This window comes from Mus musculus, chromosome 1 (assembly GCF_000001635.26).
Source record: "Mus musculus strain C57BL/6J chromosome 1, GRCm38.p6 C57BL/6J".
NCBI lineage: Eukaryota > Metazoa > Chordata > Mammalia > Rodentia > Muridae > Mus > Mus musculus.
In genome coordinates, this window is record NC_000067.6 from 41,868,696 (window position 1) to 41,882,461 (window position 13,766).

Genomic DNA, 13,766 nt, shown 5'->3' on the forward strand with positions numbered 1-13,766 from the left:
AGTGGAAGGGTAGAAGCCAGTGGGATTTTTCAAATGATCATTAAAAATAACCTGGGAGTAAAGATAAGGCATCCAGAGAAAGCAGCTTGAGTGCCAGGCTTCTCCATACTTAACTGAGAAAGAAAAGTCACCACATTATAAACTATCCTTTCAAACACATTTGATTTTATTGTGTATGTGTATCATGTGCACCTGCGTGCCACAGCCTACATGTGGGAACCAGAGAACAACTTTTAGGAGTTTGTTGTCTCTCTACCATGTGCTCTTCCAATTGAACTCAAGTCATCAGGTTTGTGGCATGAGTACTCTTACCTGCTAAGCTATCTCACTAAACCGAAAATTAACCACAAGTCGAAAGGTAATTTAAGAGGAATATAATGTATATATTCAATTTGCAGACATAAATGCACTCGTCAAAATATGAAGAACATGTTACTGAAAGCTAACAGCGTTTGTTTCTAAGTGTATAAATAAAGGTAGTATAGTAGATTGGCCTGATGCTGCTTGTATTTCAATGCCAATCCTGGTTTCTCAAGACCTGGTTGTCCCAGAGGCAAGAAAGGTCAGCATGTAGACTCAAGTGATGCTATGTGATCCCGCCCCCAAATTATTTCTGATTGGTGAACAAAGATGCTGAGAGCCAATACCTGGGCAGAATAAACATAGATGGGGCTTGGGGATTGGAGGAGAACCAGGAGAGGGAGAAGAATGTAAGGATGAAGAGAAAGTCACCATGGGTTAGGTGAGTCATGAAAACATGGCCCCGAGAGCTGGCCAAATGGAGTTAAGAGCAGTCCCACTGAAACATAGTAAGTATGAAGTCAGGGTTATAGATAGGAAAGTAGATTCTAATGACTTAGAGGGTAGATATCTGCCCAGCTCTTGAGCTCTTTAGGGCTTACTGTAAATGTAAAGGTTTGTGTGTCTTTCATCTGGGAACTGGAATGATCAAAAGTGGGGTAGAAACCCTTGATTGGGGTTAAAAATTGCTATAACGGGTAGTTTTTAGGTTTCTTGAAACTTTACATTTTTTTTCTCTCAGAATCAGAGACTCAGCCCAGTGCTGCCCACCCATGAGATGTCCAAGTGCCCTAAAACTGGAGTTAGAGCAATCTCTCAAGTAGACATTGTCAAGGTAGTGAAGAGAAACCATGACCTTCAGAGCAACTTTAGTTCAAATGTAAAGTAGTGATTAAACAGACTGTGATTTACCAGTGTGTAGAGAATAAGAGATTGTGGAGTTTAGGATTCAAAATGAAACATCTATTTCAGACATACCAATAAGACTTAAAGATCATAAGAGAAGGGTTTGGAGTCAGGCAAGAGTCAGGAAAGGGATATCTGTAGCCAAGAAGCATTTGCTGAACATAGCAGGATGGTAGCAAACCCACAGTCGCTGTGACTAAATGCACAACACGTGAGTAAGAGCAAATCAGTCAAAATCCTAGCAAGGATAGGGGCAGGACTTTGAGGTTCCATCCTTAGGTGAAGGAGTATTGGTGATTGAAAGCTGGTGGGAGACAGTTTTATTGAGGAATATGTTTCCTGCAAGGCTGCACAAGTCCCCTTAGTATTGAGGCTTCTGCAGCCACACTCACCCAGCCTCTCTATGTGGACTCTGTGTGGGTTTCAAAATTGGAGGGGAGGGAATGTGGGATAGACTCTATGGAAATGTGTTATGTGGATGTATAGACATTCAAACAACAAGGAAGAAAGAGGAGCTGGTATCAGTCAGTACCAGGGGTTAAGGTGGACAGTCCTGTTACCCTGAGGTCATGATTTGAATCCATGTAAGGCTTCATGTGTAAGAGCCTGAGCCCTTCCCACTTTAAATACATGGGCACGACTTAGATTTTGTGAGACAATGTTATGGGTAGACTTATAACGCATCACGAAACACTGACACATAAATCTTAAAGAATCAATTTATGGCGAACACAATTTTACTTGCTCTGAAGCAGGGTTTATTTTCAGCTTAAGCCAAATCCCAGCAAAATCAACGACAACGACTTTCCCCCTTTCAGTGATGAAGAATACATGTCCTTTGTTTTTCAAGTAGAGTATAGATTTTTACTGCTGATATAATGTAGGGAAGATTACAACAATAATATTTACTTAGCACTGAAAAATGAAAATACCAAACTGAACTGCAGTGTGGGGAAATGAATATTCACCATAGTTACCAACATAGAAAATTGCTGGAATTTGTCATGGTATCATGTCAGTTATTTTGTCCCTGATATCTTATGCAATTTAGGAAGGAAAATGTATGTAACTTTTTCTGAGTTTTTAATTTAACACTACTACCTGAGACTTCCCCAGAGCTATATAAATAGCTAGCTTACCTCCCACCGTATGGAGTCGGGTGCACTATTTGACTGACTCCTACTGTGTTCATGAATACATTCAGTTTCCCATTTGTTTTCAACGTATTTCAGAGATAATTCTTGCTAAGATGTTTCTTGTAGATTCCTAAAATAACCTATAATCACCATGACAAAGTAGTATGTCAAAACTTACGAAAACATTAAAGGCCCCTGGCACCAAGAACATCCACAAGACCCTTTTGCCATACCATGGAGAGCTCTTTTTGAAACATTCTTCCTATTTTTACAAAGATGGGGCCACATATCTTGCATTCAAACCGAATAAGTGCTGACATTATCATTCTCAATGGCATACCCCTGTGGATATAGGGTCATGATTGTTACACTTTGTTGAAAGTAAAATTTAAAAAAAAGACATCACACATGTTGGCATTTATCCATACTCCCACAGGACCTAGAAGGTAGGAAAATTGAGTGTGTACCCCTCACTCATGACAAATATAGTTAAGGCCAAGTTTTTAGTTATTTCTCATGTACTCGTTCCATCTTAAATGAATTTTCGATATAACTTATTTTCAATATTTAAATGTTTAATGCTATCATAGATTTGAAGTAAGTGTACTTCAAGGGTTAAGTGATTTCCACTTTATGGATTAACCCTGGCATAAAGTTCTGAGTGTGGAAGTGTATTACACTTTGGTGGTTTGCTGAATTACTAAGAAAAAGCTACAGAATTTTATGTAGTCATGTATATATTATCATCTATGAGCTGAGAGTATGCTCAGAGAAAATATCCTCACATAGTGTTATTCGCATTCAGTTTAATGTTTATGTTACTTTTATATTCTCAATCCATGCGTTTCATTATCTGTTCACCTCACACTCAGGAGCTTCTACAATTGTCTAGTTATTGTAATGCTGAAACCATAGGCCCCACTGTTGGGTTGTGCTTCGTGATTCCTTCATCTTATATTCAACATGACCCACAAAACAAAGCTACCTCACTAACTACAAGTCTTAGCCTCAGAGGTAATAAAATTAGATACCTACCAAGCCTTCAAGAAATTGGAGATGTATTGAATTTGATAGAACAAAGATTCATGACTAGAATGATTATACCATAGATATGGCATTACTAAAGTATTGCATGGTTAGGAGAACATTAGTTTTAGCTTTTATTTGCAAATTGAAAGATACTTATAATTGCTAAAAAAGATTAACATTTTTAAACTAAGGAGAAACCCATCTACTTTTAATCTCAGAGCACTAATATGGTGATTCTAGATCTACATCCCACCTTAGTTTATATTCATCTATATATAGTCAAAATGTACAGGGTCACTAAATGGGGTCTCATGCAGTCTTATAATTTTCTTTTTTTTTCCAGTCATAATTTTCTTAACATAGATTAATATGCTTTAAAAGTTTTGTTGTGAATTCTGAGATAATGCACGTAGCTGTTCCTCTTCACTTACGTTAGTTATTTACTTGACTTTCATTCAGTTCCCCACAGCTCCTTGTTTCCTTAGTGAGAGCAAGGATCTATCTTGAGCCATGCACCCTAACTGAGCTACACTGCCTTCAGAGTCTTAATAATCAAAACTTATAACGGTTGCAAGATGGCAGGATAGCAAGGAAGCTATGCTGACAAGTGCAGATCATATTTCATAGAGAAAAAGCCCTCATCATAGCTGGCAAGCTGACTCACTTTTGCTTAGACATGTATTATAAGCTTGAATTGTTCTCTTACCCAAGCCATGAATGTACATTGATGTCTTTTTCTTTCTTTAAAATATATCCATTTCCATCTGAGTTATGTTTGTCTCCAATGTTTCAGCACACAGCTGTCTATCAGTAGGGGTTCTGCATTGCTTGTGCATTAAGCATTTTCTGTACAGAGTATTTTTTGCTTCTTATTCATGTCTTCCTAAGTGTTAGGAATTATTACTTCTCTATATTACTAAGAGGAAGCTGATATTCAATCATGATTTTAAAATCATAGCCTAATACTCACGAACATTAACATTTTCACACCACAAAATCTAAAATATCCCCTTATCCACTGTTACTAGAAAGACAGTACATCTTAAAAGAATACTGTGGAGTGTAGGTAAAAGGGAAAAGCACAGATTTCATGCAATGAATGACAAGGAAAATAAAAGCGCACAAATTAATTAATGGATCCAATCATGGAGATGAATGCATTTAATACCAGCATTTGTGAGATAGAGGTGAGAGGATCTTAGTGAGTCCAATGCTAGCCTTGTCTACACATTGAGTGTAGACAACACAGCTGTGTTATATAAAGCGGTCCTTTAGAAAAAAAGGTGCACTTATGATATTATATTTTAGTGTGGTAGTGAAGACTTTCAAAGAACTAGGGGAAGTCAGAATCCTAATCCTAATTGTGCTAACTATCAATGGCCTAGATGTCCCATAGATCCTCAAGAAGCTCAATGTATGATGAAACCTTTTGTTGCATATCCTACAACGAGAGTGGGATTATTGCAATCTAAACTTTAATAATTTTTGAAACACAGTGGTTTTGTGGCTTTAAAAAATATTTTATAGCTTTTGGTATTCAACAGAATCCAAACCAGGGTTATAATGATCTTAAATAAAGAGGAATGGTAAGTAAAGGGAGTTCAGATGGTGCTAAGGAGACCTTTACAAGGATCTTTTGAAGAATGGGCTCTAAGAAGAGAACAGAGAGAAGCCCCTTCTAACCCTAAAGCCTCAGGGCCATGCCACACAACTTCCTCTTCTTACTCCCTCCTGGGAAAGGACAGGCTTGAGTTTGGAAAACCTGCCCACTGCGGGTGGAACAATTCCTTAGGCAGGGCACCCTGGTCTGTATAAGAACAGGAAAAGTGACTTGAAAACTTTCATTGGTCTCTATTCTCTTATCATTATTGATCTGTGATTTCCCTGTCATAACAGACCATAATTTGGAACCCACACTTTCTCCCTTACATTGCTTTTGTGAGAGCATTTTATCATAGCAACTGGAAGAGAAATAGGACAGATCGCAATGATGCTGGCAGAGCCATTTACAGAGGCAGAAGGAATGAAGTCTACAAAAGTCAAATTTACTTCTGATACTAAGTGCAATTTCCAAGTACTCCCAGGAAACCCCAAGATACAATAGTTCCCTAGAAAGATTCAGAACTCACTGGTAACCATGATATACTGCTAGTATATTACAGAGAAAGGATACAGTTAAAAATTCACCACAGGAAGAAGTGTGTGGACATAGTCTCACATGGGTCCTCTCCACATAAAGTCACAAGCCACTGTTTCCTTAGCATTGAAAACAGGGACAGATATTACCTATCAAATGGGGTTTAAAACAGGAAAGGCACATATGAAATTATTAAATGCTGAAATAACTATGTCATATCCAAAGACATGTCCATATTCTAAAACCTTTCTTTGTACCATATTTGCTGGCTTCCATTTATAAAAAGCTTTTAGTATCATTAGTTGCAGGGGTTCAGAGTAGTGTCATGGCACAAATGTTTACTTTTAATAGATTTCCTGCCATTTTTAATATTAATTTTGGCTTTAATAAATAGAACTTTAAAAAAGACATGTACATATTTTATGTGTATATGATTTGCCTGTACCTATGCACGTGCCCCACAAATATATCTGGCACCTATAGAGACCAAGTGAGGACATCAGATTCCCTAAAACTGGAGTGCAGATGGTTAGGAGCCACCAAGTCATGCTGGGAACTGAACTGGTGCCTTCTGAAAAAGCACCAAATGCTCTTAACTATTGTGCTATCTCTTTAGACCCAAACCAGCAGAACTGTTGCCTGGGTTGGCATTTGTAAAACACTTTCACATGAAGATGCCACTTCCATATTTGGTTGACAATGTTCATTTGTGGGTAAAGTAATGAGGCCAAGTTTTCAGAGATGTGTGGCTAATCTACAAGTGCTGAAGAACATGCATCCTGTTGGGTTATTTCTGTTGCTAGATTAGGCAATATGAAATTACTGAGTTTGTGTATTTAAAACAGTTATTAGGAACTGTATCTTATTTAAACTAACATATATTTAAATAAAATCACAGTATACATATACTCAATTGTCAAAATGAATGACAAACATAAATATTTTGGCAGACAATATCTGCTCAACTCAGGGTGAGCAAACTCGTGATCTCCACTGCAGATCTGACTCTCTCCTCCTGGCACTGCCAATATTTCTTGGTATGTGAGTCAGGTTCCTGGAGTCTCTTAAAGAACCTGCAAGAAGTCTAAACAGGTTCTGTATCACAGTGAAACAATACTAGACATAATTTGCTGCATCCGATTTTCTTCCATTGTTCTTAAAGTACAAGCACCAGGTCTCTTTGAGTCACATTCTCCTCTTTCTTTTCTTACACCAAGTGTGAGAATGATTCCAACTTAAATTTCTTTGAAATCTTAATACTTATCCTTCTTCTTCAAAAATGCCAGCTGTTCAACAATCCAAGTTCACGGCATTTCTTTTTTTCTTTTCATTTTTATTAGATATTTTCTTCATTTACATTTCAAATGGTATCCCAAAAGTCCCCTATACCTTCCTCCCCTTCCCTCCACCATGCCCCCCAACCCACCAACTCCCACTTCCTGGCCCTAGCATTCCCCTGTACTGGGGCATATGATCTTTGCAAGACCAAGGCCTCTCCTCCCATTGATGGCCTGCTAGGCCATCCTCTGCTACATATGCAACTAGAATCACAGTTCTGGGGGTACTGGTTAGTTCATATTGCTGATCCTCCTATAGGGTTGCTGACCCTTTTATCTCCTTGGATTCTTTCTCTAGCTCCTCCATTAAGGGCCCTGTGTTCCATCCAATAGATGATTGTGCACATCCACTGCATTTCAATCAATGGCAGAAATACTATTTTTATTTTGTGTCAAAGGGTACTTCCACTGTGAAGTACTCCTGTGCAGACAGAAAAACATACTAACTTTATAGCACAAAACTTTTCTCAAATTTAGCCTACCCTCAAAAGCACCACAAAAAGAAACAGATTAAGTATTTTCAATTCTGCCTCCATGAAAACTTTCACCAACCTTCTCTCAGTCATTAACTTGGGGGAAGTCTTACTGGAGCAATTCCTATAGTGTAAATATGCCAACATTTAACTAAATACTTAGTGGATTACAGAGTATGAGCAAATGAATATAAATAGTGTATTTGGAAAGTGGGTATAAGAAGTGCATATGTAAACTGTATGTGCACAGAGCATGTGCAAAATGAACATGAATTGAGTATGTACAAAATAATTCCTGCTCAGGATGTTTGTTAAATTCATACCTGGTATTATCTATTAATGAGGTTCTAATGTTTCTACTGCTTTTTGGTCTTTTGTTGATTTAACACATTGAGCTGTGTCCAACCACACAGCTCTTAGGTGTCTCTCCACAGTTAGCATGCCCATGAATATCCTCTTTACAGATATGTGCTACATATTTTGGTTGTCTGTAGAATCAGGGGGTAATGAACATCATATCCACTACAATGAATTATGCCAAGAACCATCCCAAAGTGTTTGAATCAGTTTGAGCCTTCTTGACCAACAGGATATACTGTGTTAATTTCAGATGTTCCCATAACACTATGGTTCCTCATTTTTATTTCAGTTTACATCTTGATCAGGTGGGGATACCTTCATATGTTTGTTGGCCAGCTTGACTTCATCTTTCCAGAACATCAATTTCTATTTTATTTTCTTTCGTTTAATCCCCCACCATTTTTTGTTGAAATGGAGTCTTGCTTTGAAGTCTAGGCTATTTTTACAAACTGTGATCTTGTCTCTGTCTTCCAAATGTGAGATGCCCCACAAAATCATGTGAACACTGGGAATTGAACCCAGGTTCTCTGGATAAGAAGCCAATGCTGTTAATAGCAGAGCCATAACCCCAGGCTTATATTTATGTAACATGGTTTACCAATTTTTCCATAGAATTCAAAGCCTTATTTTAGATATCTTCTGATATCCCCTATAGTATTTACTAAAAGCTATATGACAATATCCTTGATAATTTAATGTATATAAATCTAAGTTATTTTCATATGCCACCAAGGACAAGTTTGATCTAATATGGAGTATTGATAGAGGAGATTACTAAAACTCTGTCCATTATTTAGCCTTGTCAGCTTTCTCTCACATGTCTAGACATATGGATTTATTTTGATATTATTTATTTGATCCCAGTGATCTGTCCATGTATCATTATTCAAGAAAACATTCTTACTTATTTATTGTTCATATCTTAACATGAGACCCATGAACTATTTTCCTTCAGAATGTGTATGTGTGTGTATATGTGTGTGTGTGTGTGTGTGTGTGTGTGTGTGCGCGCGCATATATATCTAATATAATATATATAATACATACGTGTAAAATGGTTTCTATACAAATAAACTATATTATATATAAATATGTAATATAAAAGCTCAGAAGTTTCAGAAGTTGAAAAGCAATCACACTAAGTACTAGCCTGGAATTCTTGATCTTCTGGCCACAGATCCCTTAGTGCTGAGACTGCGGCTCCATTCCTCTGTGGATGGTGCGAAGTTACCATGTCTTCTTTCACAGGGAGTTTTAGGGTGGAGGCGCCACACTTCATTTACCCTCCATAGTCTTCTTATGTTTCTTGAGGTGTATACATCATTACCACAGAGTCTTCTCGGCATGTGTATTTTGAAGTGAACACGACTTTATCGGAAGTTTTCGTTTATTTTATAAGTATTATTCAGACAGTAGTGCCTACACGTTTTCATTTGATTGGTTCATGTACAGCACACAGTTGAAGAATTGTAAGGTGGATTTTGGTGACTAAGGACTATTTCAAGTCTGCTCTTATCAGAGACTATACACATGTAATTGAGCCTTGCTTATTTAGGGCAATGTTATAGTCAGAATCTTTGGGGGAAGATTCTTTGTTCTGTGAAAATATTACAAGCTTTTCAGTGTTCATTGCAATTTTCTATTAAAATGATTAAAATCATTTCATTCACCATGCTATTTACATTTTCTAAGAACAAAGCATCATAGACATCTGTAGGTTCGTGGATTATTCTTCTATTCTGCTGGTTATTCAAAACTTGCCCTTACCTGTTTAGAAGTGTGTTCAGTGCATGCAAAGTAAAAGCTTTTGTGTTATTGCATTTCTCTACTGTACTTTACCAGTCAGGAATCTTACTTTGAAATCATCAATTTCATGCCAATATTTCAAAATAGGCAGACATAAATTGCATTACTATATTAAGGACACGTTTTCCAACTTTAAATACAAATCCCAAAATTGATTTTAAATTAGTCTGAGAAGATTTAATTTTAAGTTTGACTGATTGTATTTAAAGCCATACTTCTCACTTTTGTTCATCTCTGATCAATTACTCAATAGAAACCCCTCTCAAGGGTGAGAATTACTCTGGCTTCTCGTTCCAGACTCTTTCTTCGGTGTGTAGTCTCTTGGCCCAATGTGCTTGGACAGGATATCACGGTTGCCATTGTTTGTATCTGAACACATTGCTCACTTCACTAGCCAAGAAGGAAGGAATCAGGGATTGCTCACCCCTACATGCAAGCCTCAGCATCCTTTTCTCCCCACCACATCTGCTTCCTAGGGTTTCATGACTTCCTGGGATGGTGTCCCCAACTGTACACTAATCGTTCAAATTCTAGGACTCTCAGGGCTAGTTCATACTCAGTCTATGACAACAGTTCATTTAATGAGTTATATACATTAGTGTTGGTCTACTATCATAGTCTGTTTTTTATAAGGATCCTCTATCCTATTTTCCTTTTTTATATTCTTGCCCTTATTTTTTGATTCTCCACCTTTTTATTTTCTCTTTTCCAGTGACTTACTCATTGAAATTATTTTTTCACAGTTTTATAAATGCATATAACGTGTTCTAACCTTCCTCACCCCCACTTGCTTTCATTTCTCTTTTACCCTACCCATCTCCCCCTTCCACAATCCTGCATTTCTGTTTTATAACTCATTTTAATGAGTATTGTTCTTTGGAGCTTTGTAGAGTCACAACTGGGGATACAACTGAGGACATGACTGTTGCTCCTAAAGGATCTACCACTAGCTAGTAATTTAGCAGGAGGAGCCTGTATAATTCTTCTCTTGATCATGATTTGAGGTGGACAGACACAGTTGTATAGGCACAGTGTGCGAACCCACAACTGATGTGACACCATTTTTGCAATGACTATCATGCCTCAAATATAGAATTTCCCAATCCTTCTCTATATCTTTGGGCTCTATATTAGTTCTGCTGTCTCTTCCATAAAGGGATGTTACAATGTCTTGTTTAGCCCCAAGCATTCATAACTCAGCTTCAGCCTCATGAAGGGCCATGAATCTCTGAACTCTCTGTTGTTCATTTAAGTCTTCTGGTGATGGTTGGTTGTAACACCTATCTATTGCTATGAAGACAAATATTTAGAAAGCCTTTGGGGCTTTGTAAATTTAGTAATCATAGTGAATTTCCCACTAGGGTTTATGGCACCAACTCCCCAAACCATGAGTTTTTTAGAAGGATAACAGGACCAGACATGGATTTTCCCTGATGGAGAAAGCCTCAAATACCATCTGAGAGCAGTTGGTTTCCCACATAATTCTCCGTGAGCTGTTAATGGAACAGTTCCATGGTTTTGTTACTTATCTTTAATATATATGCATACATCTTTATTTCTTCTGTGTTGTCTTGTTCGTATCTCTCAATGGGCTGTCTCCTGATGACCACATGAAGCCTAGCCAAGCAAGTACAGGCCAGTTAGCAATCACCAGCTGAATTCCTGTGGCCATCTAGGTGACCAAAGACAGTGGATGAACCTACTCTCCTGGACTCGACAGTGAGGAAGCCTTCTGTGTTTCTGCTCATATTATATTTAAAATGTGTACTTCCTATTTGACTGTGTACATGTACGGAGTTTACTATGATGAATATTATACAGTTTTAGAGAGCAAATATATATATATATATGTATACATCTTTAAACTACTACAGTTTATTTTAAATTATGACCTCTTTTTATTTTTTCATTATTTTTAATTAGGTATTTTCTTCATTTACATTTCCAATGCTACCCCAAAAGTCCCCCAAACCCTTCCCCCCAACTCCCCTCCCCACTCCTACTTCTTGGCCCTGTCGTTCCCCTGTACTGAGGCATATAAAGTTTGCAAGATCAATGGGCCTCTCTTTCCACTGATGGCCAACTAGGTCATCTTCTGATACATATTCAGCTAGAGACATGAGCTCTGGGGAGTACTGGGTAGTTCATATTGTTGTTCCACCTATAGGGTTGCAGACTATACCCTTTAGCTCCTTGGGTACTTTCTCTAGCTCCTCCATTGGGGGGCCCTGTGATCCATCCAATAACTGACTGTGAGCATCCACTTCTGTGTTTGCTAGGCCCCGGCATAGCCTCACAAGAGACAGCTATACCAGGGTCCTTTCAGCAAAATCTTGCTAGTGTGTGCAATGGTGTCAGCGTTTGGAGGCTGATTATGGGATGGATCCCTGGGTGTGGCAGTCTCTAGATGGTCCATCCTTTTTTCTCAGCTCCAAACTTTGTCTCTGTAACTCCTTCCATGGGTGTTTTGTTCCCAATTCTAAGACAATGAAAAGGATCTATACAAATTCATTCGCTTTAGATCCCTGATATTAACATCTAATTCTTGCTTATTTTTTACTCTTCTTTGATCTTTCTTTCTTTCTTTCTTTCTTTCTTTCTTTCTTTCTTTCTTTCTTCCTTCCTTCCTTCCTTCCTTCCTTCCTTTCTTTCTTTCTTTCTTTCTTTCTTTCTTTCTTTCTTTCTTTCCTTCTTTTATTTAGATATATTCTTTATTTACATTTCAAATGTTATCCCCTTTTCTGATTTTCCTCCTGAAAATCCCTTATTCTATCCACTTCTGCCTGTTCACCAACCCAAACACTCTTGCTTCCTGACCCTGGCATTCCACTACACTGGGGCATAGAGCCTTCATGGGATCAAGGGTCTCTCCTCTTGTTGATGACCAACTAAGCCATCCTCTGCCACATATGCTGCTGGAGCCAGGAGTCCCTCCATGTGTACCCTTTAGTTGGTGGTTTAGTCCCTGGGAGCTCTGGGGGTATTGGTTGGTTCATATTGTTGTTCCTCCTATGAGGATCCAAACTCCTTCAGGTCCTTGGGTCCTTTCTCTAGTTCCTCCATTGAGAATCCTGTGATCAGTCCAATGGTTGACTGAGAGCATCCACTTCTGTATTTGTCAGGCACTGGCAGAGCCCCTCAGGAGACAGCTATAGCAGGCTCCTGTCAGCAAGCACTTGTTGGCATCCATAATAGTGTCTGGGTTTGATGATTGTATATGGGATGGACCCTAAATGGGGCAGTCTCTGGCTGTTCCTTCAGTCTCTGCTCCATACTTTGTCTTTGAAACTCCTCCCACAGGTATTTTGTTCCCCCTTCTAAGAAGGACCAAAGTATCCACACTTTGGTCTTTCTTCTTCTTGAGCTTCATGTGATCTGTGAATTATATCTTGGGTATTCTGAGCTTCTGGTGAGAAGTCTGGTGTAATTCTGATAGGTCTACCTTTATATGTTACTTGATCTTTTTCCCTTACTGCTTTTAATATTCCTTCTTTTTTAGTGCGTTTGGTGTTTTGATTATTATGTGACAGGAGGAATTTCTTTTCTGGTCCAATCTATTTGGACTTCTGTAGGCTTGTGGTAGGTTCATGGCCATTTCCTTGATGTTTTGGATTAGGAGCTTTTTGCATTTTGTATTTTCTATGATTGTTGTGTCATTATTTTCTATGGTATCTTCTGCCCCTGAGAATCTCTCTTTTCTCTTGTATTCTGTTGGTGATGCTTGCATCTATGACTCCTGGTCTCTTCCCTAGGTTTTCTATCTCCAGTGTTGTCTCCCTTTGTGATTTCTTTTTCTTTCTTTTTTTTTTTTTTTCTGTTTCCATTTTTACATCCTGGATGGTTTTGTTCAGTTTCTTCACCTGTTTGATTGTGTTTTCCAGTAATTCTTTAAGGGATTTTTGTGTTTCCTCTTTAAGGTCTTCTACCTGTTTACCTATGTTCTCTTGTATTTCTTTAAAGGAGTTATTTATGTCCTTCTTAAATTCCTTTATCATCATCATGAGATGTGATTTTAAAATCAGAGTCTTGTTTTTCTGGTGTGTTGGAGTAGCCAGGCTTCACTGTGGTGGGAGAGCTGGGTTCTGATGGTGTGACGTAGTCTTGGATTCTGTTGGTAAGGTTCTTGCACTTGCCTTTTGCCATCTGGCTATCTCTGATGTTAGCTGGTCTTTCTGTCTATGATTTTGGCTTGTCCCTCCTGCAAGTCTGTATGTCAGTACTCCTCAGAGACCAGTTCTGTCTGGGAGGAATTTGGGTATGGAGAGCTGTGGCACAGACTCAG

The 13,766-nt window shown here is 38.3% G+C and overlaps 1 long non-coding RNA gene across 6 annotated transcripts in view; it reads left to right on the forward strand.

Annotated features, from left to right (window-relative positions):
• Gm29260 overlaps window positions 1–13,766 on the forward strand; it is a 196,577-nt gene that overhangs the window by 125,674 nt on the left and 57,137 nt on the right. The gene's annotated exons all lie outside the window — the stretch shown is intronic.